This window comes from Sinocyclocheilus anshuiensis, unplaced genomic scaffold, assembly GCF_001515605.1.
Source record: "Sinocyclocheilus anshuiensis isolate Anshui unplaced genomic scaffold, SAMN03320099.WGS_v1.1 scaffold9, whole genome shotgun sequence".
NCBI lineage: Eukaryota > Metazoa > Chordata > Actinopteri > Cypriniformes > Cyprinidae > Sinocyclocheilus > Sinocyclocheilus anshuiensis.
In genome coordinates, this window is record NW_015540887.1 from 1,222,984 (window position 1) to 1,230,472 (window position 7,489).

Below are 7,489 nucleotides of genomic sequence, written 5' to 3' on the forward strand. Positions count from 1 at the left end.
GTCCAAGTGAGTCTATATTTGTCACATGTAAATATTGCCACTTTCTTTACTTAGCCTATGTTTCTTACTTTTATGTTATATGTTTGGTCCCAGTTATTCTGTAGGCTATTTGGCACATGTAAGCATTGTCACATTCTTTACTTGCATAATAAAAAATAAAAAAAATTGAAACGTCTCCGGTTGATGTGGTCATAAAGACGTTATGTGACTGAATAAATGCACTTCTTGTCAAGAAAAAAAGAGATAGACGTAGCAGTTATGAGTAGGGTGGCCAACCCTAGGCTCCGCCTCTGTGTTAACGGCGTTAAATAATTTTAAAACGTTAAACTGAAAAAAATTAATCGCCTGGGTTAACGCTAATTTTGACAGCACTAATTTAAACAAATAAAGATGAGATGTGAAATGCATTAATTTAGGCAGTAAAAATTCACACTGTATAAAAAAGATCATAATCAACAGTAAAAGACTGTAAACGAATCTGTAAAATCTGTTCAATCTGTAAAACTTTTTGCCACTCATTTTACAGTAAAGTTGTAAAGTTCTGGCAACCACAACTGCTGTTATTTTACTATATATATATATATATATATAATGTTTTTTACTTGACATTTGTTGGTTGCTTTAAAAAAAGAAAACAATTAAAATGTTTTGTAAAAAAAAAATTTTACAGGCACAATTTGTAGACTAAATAGTACAAATAAATATCAAGCCTTGAAGCACTAGTCTTTTGAAAAAATATATTGTCTCATGATTATGAGAAATTCAGTCAGTTGTGTCCAAATCTATGAGAGCACAAGGGGGTTCAGTTTAAGTTATCATTTTTCCAAGTTATTCTCGTCCAATCCCTAGACACCCCCTCTGACCATGTGTTGGATCAAAAAACAAATGATTGTGTAAGCACTTTGTAGGCAGACAAAGCAACACCACATAAAAAGCAGTTATTCAGAACTGAGAGCTCATGTCAGTGGCGTGTGCAACACTTTCTGTTCCGGCATTGCATGTTTATGTTAGGAGAGCTGTCTGCACCAGTTTATGCTGGCTCTGCCAAATAGCTCCATCTCAGGACAGCAGGAAGAGGCTGTTGGGGCCCAGTAGGAGGCTGTAAGGGATGGCTGAGCTCAGCTGGTGATCTGCTAACTGTAGGAGAGCTTTCTAAAGGCAATACACAACACCATCAACACCATTTGGCTCAGTCTGAACAACTTTTACAGCCGCCAGCAATAAGGGACAAAAAAAAAAAAAAAACAGGCTGAAAGCGAAAGGTTTCTAGCGGTGCTGACATTTTCACTTCTTGGACGCTACAATAACCTTTGAAAGTTGCCTTTAGAAATCACATATGCTTCAGTGCCTGGAACACAATTTGAGAAATAAACCTTTTCATTCTGCTTTTCAGATTCCACACAGGCGAAAGGCTTGAATGTGCATGTGAAGATAAGTAAAGTAACCCCCAACTCTGAGGGGTTAAAATAGGCCTCTTTGAAATGAACTGACCCACATTACATTCAATCAGAGGACATTGATCAGAGCAGATGGGTCTCAATGGCTAAAATGTCTTTTTTGTGGCTCGCCAAAAAAGCCAGAGTGACACAATCTCTCTGTCCCTATGGTTACCGGTCCTCATTCAGCTCTCTAACTGCCCTAATTATCATCCTTAAACACAACAAACCGAAATAAATCAGGGCACTGGGCAGATGTTAGGCAAACATTAGCAGCGAATTGCCTATCTTTTCTTCCTGTGAGTCACTAGAATGAATGGAAATATTAAACAGATGCAGAATATACTGTTCTGCAGATGATTATAAGGATGATGATGATAATAAAGCTGATTGGAGAGTTACTGGTGGCTGTGATGATAATGAAGACGCTAAGTGATTCTGATCACAATAATGCTGGTATTCAAAAGAAGGAAAATGAGAAAGTACCCTTGCTTGATGTTTATTCTTTGATCCAAGTTCGGAGTCTATGCTAATGCAGATATGAGAGCATATGGAGAACAGAGAATAAACCATACAGTAAGCCATTAGACTGCAGGATCATTTACCACAGCAGTGAACAAATGGCTTGTGTTGATAAATAACAGTTGGTCATCCAGTGGAAAAGTCTCATTACTTCAGGCCCTCACTACATAATGTGCTGTCTCCAAAAGTGCTGAGACTTTAAAGCGCCTCATCTTTGATGTGAGCACAGAGTAAAAAAATAGGTAGCAGTAACATTTCAAAGATGCACGATGCAGGAGCTCAATAGATTTGAAAGGTAATGAGGCAGAAAATACAGAAGTAATAGCTATAACTTTGTTCTGCTACTAACAAGTCAGCCCAGTGAGAGGCGAGGAAAGTAGGAGGAAAGGAGAGGAGGCTTTGACTAATGAGGGATTACCGGGTAGGGAGGGAAAAAAGGTGGAGAGATGCCTTTAAAGGGGGCTGAATGTTCTGCCTAAGAGTCTAGACCTGGTTTTAACCCAGAAAACTCAAACTTGGCTTTATTGAAGCCAAGGGTTTGATGAGTAAACAAGGTTTAAAGGGGTAGCTTGGGCAAAAAATATAAAAAATCTGTTATTATTTACTGATTCATATGTCGTCCCAAACTTGAATGACTTGAAGGAACACAAATAAAAAAAATGTAAAGCTCCGAGAATGAACATAAAGAGCATTTTACATCACTATCTGTCACATCAGTTGAGGCAAAAGAAGAGGACAAGGGGAGGTGAATCTATAACAGCTGTTTACAAAAACTGAAAACTAATCTTTGACCGCAGGAGCAACTAATGCAACAACTTTGCAGCTAACACAAAGACAATACTGGACAATAAACAGAACCAAACTAATGGCTTGAATACAGAGTAGATAATAAGGAACTAAACACAAGTAAGACACAAGTAAGAAAAATAGGACATCATGACAACAAACTAGCAAGCTAGGACACAGTAAACATGGAAATACAGACTAAAGGTCTACAAACCAGAAAGTAAAAAACAAACTAAATGTCAACATCATCAAACAATTAAAGTAAATTATTGCCCAGGTCTTATCTGCTAAATGCGACTATAAGGAACAAAATATGATTACATATATTATATGCACCAATGAGCCATTACATTATGGCCACCACTGGCCTAGAGTGCACCTGGCAACTGAGCTGTACTGCAGATGCAGTTCACAGAGCAGTATATATGGACCAGCAGTATAACTCGAGGACCAGCTTTCGGTCAGTAGAGTGTTTAAAAGTATCAGAATGGGAAAGCTGAGCTTGATAAAGGATAAATTGTGATGGCATGGCACAGCCTTGTGGGTTGTTCACATGCTGTTGTAGTGAGTATTGTGCACCAAGGGCACCCATTCATGGCAACTGTGTTCCTTGCCAGTGATGGCCATTGCCAACAGCATAATGTGACATGCCATACTGCCAGAACTGTCAAGGAGTGGTTTGAGGAACATGATGGTGAATTTTTGTTAATGCTTTGGCCTCCAAATTCACCTGACATGAACCCAATCGAAAAGCAGGTTTGCGCTACATCACCACCACCCCACAATGTATGGGAACTGGAGCACCTGCTATTGATATTATGGTGCCCCAGGAGACCTTTCCAATCATTTGCAAAGTCCTGCTTTGCAAAATAGCTAAGGAAAGTTTATTTTACTCTAAGTAATGATGGTTTCCGTTAATTATTACAACCATGCACCATGATATTCTCTAAATTTCCTTTGAAACAATGTGTATTGTGAAAAGCACTATAGGCTACAAATAAAACTGACTTGCCTTGTAAATAATCCAAACAAATGTAATCCAAGTTGTCTGAAGCAGTAGAATCACTGTAATGATTGTATTGCATCAGGCAACTTGGATTAAACCACTGAATTTGTATGGATTACCTTGCATGATGAACAGACCAAAATTTCAGTGTTTATTTATTCTGCGACAAATTTTTGTGAATGAATCATTGAATTATTTACACATTTGGTTATCCAAAAGAGACTAACATTGCATTGCATTTTATGTTCTTTTATGTATCTTTAACATTCACGCATTTCATGGGAAAAGAAACCCAAGATCGCAGCATGCTAACGTTGTGCTGTTTAAGCAAATGATGCATTGTAAATGTATCGTAAATACATGTTTGGCCTTAGTTATAAATATGACATAAAATAACTGGAATAACATATAGTAATTCAGCTGTGTATACTCAAATGCACCTGGTTACACAACCTTTTTTGTTGTTGTTGTTCTTTTTTCCACACAGGTGTTCAATGCCAATGCCATACAAATGGTTCAATTTTCTCATCACCCTGGAGAAGCAATTGCACACCCTTTCTCCCCCATCATCAACACTACCAGCATTGTCATCTAGGTCTCTCTTCGCCGATGACCTTTCCAATCAAATAACACATGCAGTCAAAGCTGGAATTTCACTGCATCAATGTAATTGTGCTGCCAATGAAGCAATAACCTGTAATGGCACACAAATGAATGAATAACCGCAGACTGGCAAGACATTTACTTATTGACATTTAGTAATGAAACAATTAAGAGGCAGACATAGGGGAGGTTAGCTTGTGCTGCACCACAGCATATCATATAGCAGAAGCTTCCTGCCATATCCTGCATTTTTTTTTTCATGAAAAATGTTAGTTCAGATGACACAGCAGTTTTTGAACACATGCATTACAGAGTCTTGCAAATTTCAAAGCTTTGTAAATGGGTAGGACCTAATAAAATAACTGTTATGAAATAATGAAATATAATTAGCTAATTAGCTAGTCCCGCCTTAAATGTCTATAAGAGAATGGAGTGAAACTAGTCTGAAAATCAGACAAGTGCTACATGGAACAGTAATCAGCATTTTGTTGCAAGGGAAGTGGGTGTACTTGAAAAACGGCTGCCTTTACATGAAGATGGAAATGACAAACAAGTAATCTAATGTATCTATGATAACGTTTCACCAAATACCAGGAGTACTTTGGCACACATCTTCATGATGTTGTTTCAGGTTGTCAGTATTTCTACCCAGCAATGATCAGCATTCACACTACTCTTCTTGGACTGTATTACTGCTGGTATAGAGCCGCAGTGCTATGAGGTCAGTTTGTAGGCTAACTTAGAAGGCTGATTCACTACGAGTTCCCTCAAAAAAAAATTTGATTGCATTTTTTTTTTTTTTTTTTAAGATGATAGGCTATGTGGATTGCATTACTTAAAGAGACTACTACACTCATATACCTTGTGAAAAAGAACTAATTTAAAAAAGTGTTATTATTGCAGATATACTTTTCTGCAAAGTTTACCTCCAGAATCACTTTTATTGTCTTTGAAATGTGGTTAAAGTGCACTGTCGTATACTGACAAGCATTTTATGGTAAACTAAAATATTAGTTATTGTCATTCTTTTGGAATGTGTATGTCAATTATTTTAATATATTTGTAATTGCATATTTGTAAAGAAGGAGTTGCAGTTTAGTACATAAAATATTAACTTTAAATGATATATCAAAATTATAGGCTACATACTCTACATGTGCTTTAGTAGGTTAGTCAAAACATCAATCCAAGTTTTCACACTTGAGTCCTCTTTAAAAGAACTGAACCCAGACCCCTTTAAGTGGACCAATGGGAACTTCGAACTGCGTCCTCTAGGGGTCGTTTTGGGAAACCTAGAGGACGCAGTGTCTCGTGCCCTACTCAGGGAACCATGGTTACATAAATAACCTGAGACGTTCCCTTTCATGGGAACTTCGAACGTAACCTGAGACGTTTTCTTTGTGTTCACACTATCGCAGTTCCTGAAAGAGGACTCTTTGGTTTGGTAGCCTCGCGCTCGTAGCCTATATCAAAAAGTTTAAACTGGCAAGGCGCGCAGTTGTATCTCTCTTACACAGTTTGGAAGCGGTTGAAATTAAAATAAACGAGTGTACGTTGTGAGCGAACAATTTATAGAGATCTGCCAGAAGAAGCAGCCACTATGAACAGCTGATTTGTACGGAAACATCTGATGGCCAAACTACATTGGAATTCGCAAATGGAAAAATCAAGTGAGCCCGGGCCGATTTGTGTTCACAATGCACGTTTTTAGCGAACCGTACCTTAGTTTAGCCGAAAGCGAACCGTACTCAGACCACCATATGGAGGAAAAAAAAACACTAAACAAAAATGTATTAAAAAAATCACTCATGGCAGGCGCTAGCGTAAATGCTTTCTTGCATATGAGCTGTTCATTTGAAAAGCGTAAAAGACCAGTACTACTGATCAAAGCAAAACATGCTACTAGACTAGTCATGGCAGCTCTAAAGCTCTTCTACACGTCTGTACGATATTCGCCATATCATCTTAAAACCTAGCTAATCCAATAGAACGGCTGAGATGGTTAGAGCGCCGCTAACTGTCAATCAAGCGCTCTGTTTAAAGAAGCAGCTCCGAAGCTCCGCCCCCTCCACAAAACTCATCTGATAAAACACAACGAGAGCTGGAGGAATCAAAGACACCGACAACACGGTCCTCCGTTACCGCTGGAGCAGCGCCACCAATCCCGCAGCACGCCTCCAGCTCTGTCTTTATCAAAGCACGCAAACAATAGCGGCTGGAAAGGATCGAGAGGAATATATTACCGGTTTAACAGAACAATGAACGCGGGCTGATTTCTCAGGTAAGCCGCGCGCCTCACTCCGTTATATTAGCAGCGATTTCTGAATGCAAGATATAATAACCCGATTAGTATATGATGGACATGTTATTAGGATAGGTTTATTTTTTTTTGCATTATTGTTTTTAATTGCGCCACATGCATGCCCGCCGTCATTTACTCCACGCTGTTCTGTCGCCAATGTGGACACAACGTAAGAAAGAGACGCGATATGAGATTGAGCCCGTGATCCAGCTGTACAGTTTTGCAGTGATGGCTGCACAACATCTGAGATTCTGAGGGCTTTTGCTTTTAAGCCCCTGTGTTCGCGTTCAAAACACAGGCAGTGTTGCGTTAATGTGCTTTATAAACCTTCCCCTCTGTGTTCACTGGCGCTTCGTTTGCTATGCATGCTGAAGTTCTATTAAATACCTCACGGCAGCCCTCAAGTGCAGTCTGATGCTATCTACAGGATATGCAAAACCCCTTTATCTGCCAGGTGAGCAGACTGGGGAGGACATGTGCTGGAAGTTTTAAATATAGGCTCACTTCCAGACTTCAGTATTGTTAGTTGCTACATATATGCATGCATGTATGATAGATACATGCTGAAAATGTCCTTTGTTAGGTTTTGTTGGAGACCTAATTGAAAGCAAGTGTTGCTTTCTAGGTTATAAAATAAAAGTGTGTGTGTGTATATATACAGTGGGTACGGAAAGTATTCAGACCCCCTTCAATTTTTCACTCTTTGTTATTGTATAATTGAGACCTATCAATTTGAACATTTATTAGACTTTAAAAAGATAACTTCTAATTTAAGTGAACTTAAAACAATCTTCACATAAACCCATTATAATAAATGTCATATTTACCTGTGCC

At 38.5% G+C, this 7,489-nt stretch overlaps 1 protein-coding gene across 5 annotated transcripts in view; it reads left to right on the forward strand.

Annotated features, from left to right (window-relative positions):
- The first annotated feature begins 6,394 nt into the window (after window positions 1-6,394).
- LOC107688722 (beta-galactoside alpha-2,6-sialyltransferase 2-like) overlaps window positions 6,395-7,489 on the forward strand; it is an 83,365-nt gene continuing 82,270 nt past the window's right edge. For all 5 annotated transcript variants that reach the window (XM_016486464.1, XM_016486459.1, XM_016486462.1 and 2 more), the window contains exon 1: window positions 6,395-6,634. The gene's annotated coding sequence lies outside the window, so the exon portion shown is untranslated. The remainder of the gene's footprint in view (window positions 6,635-7,489) is intronic.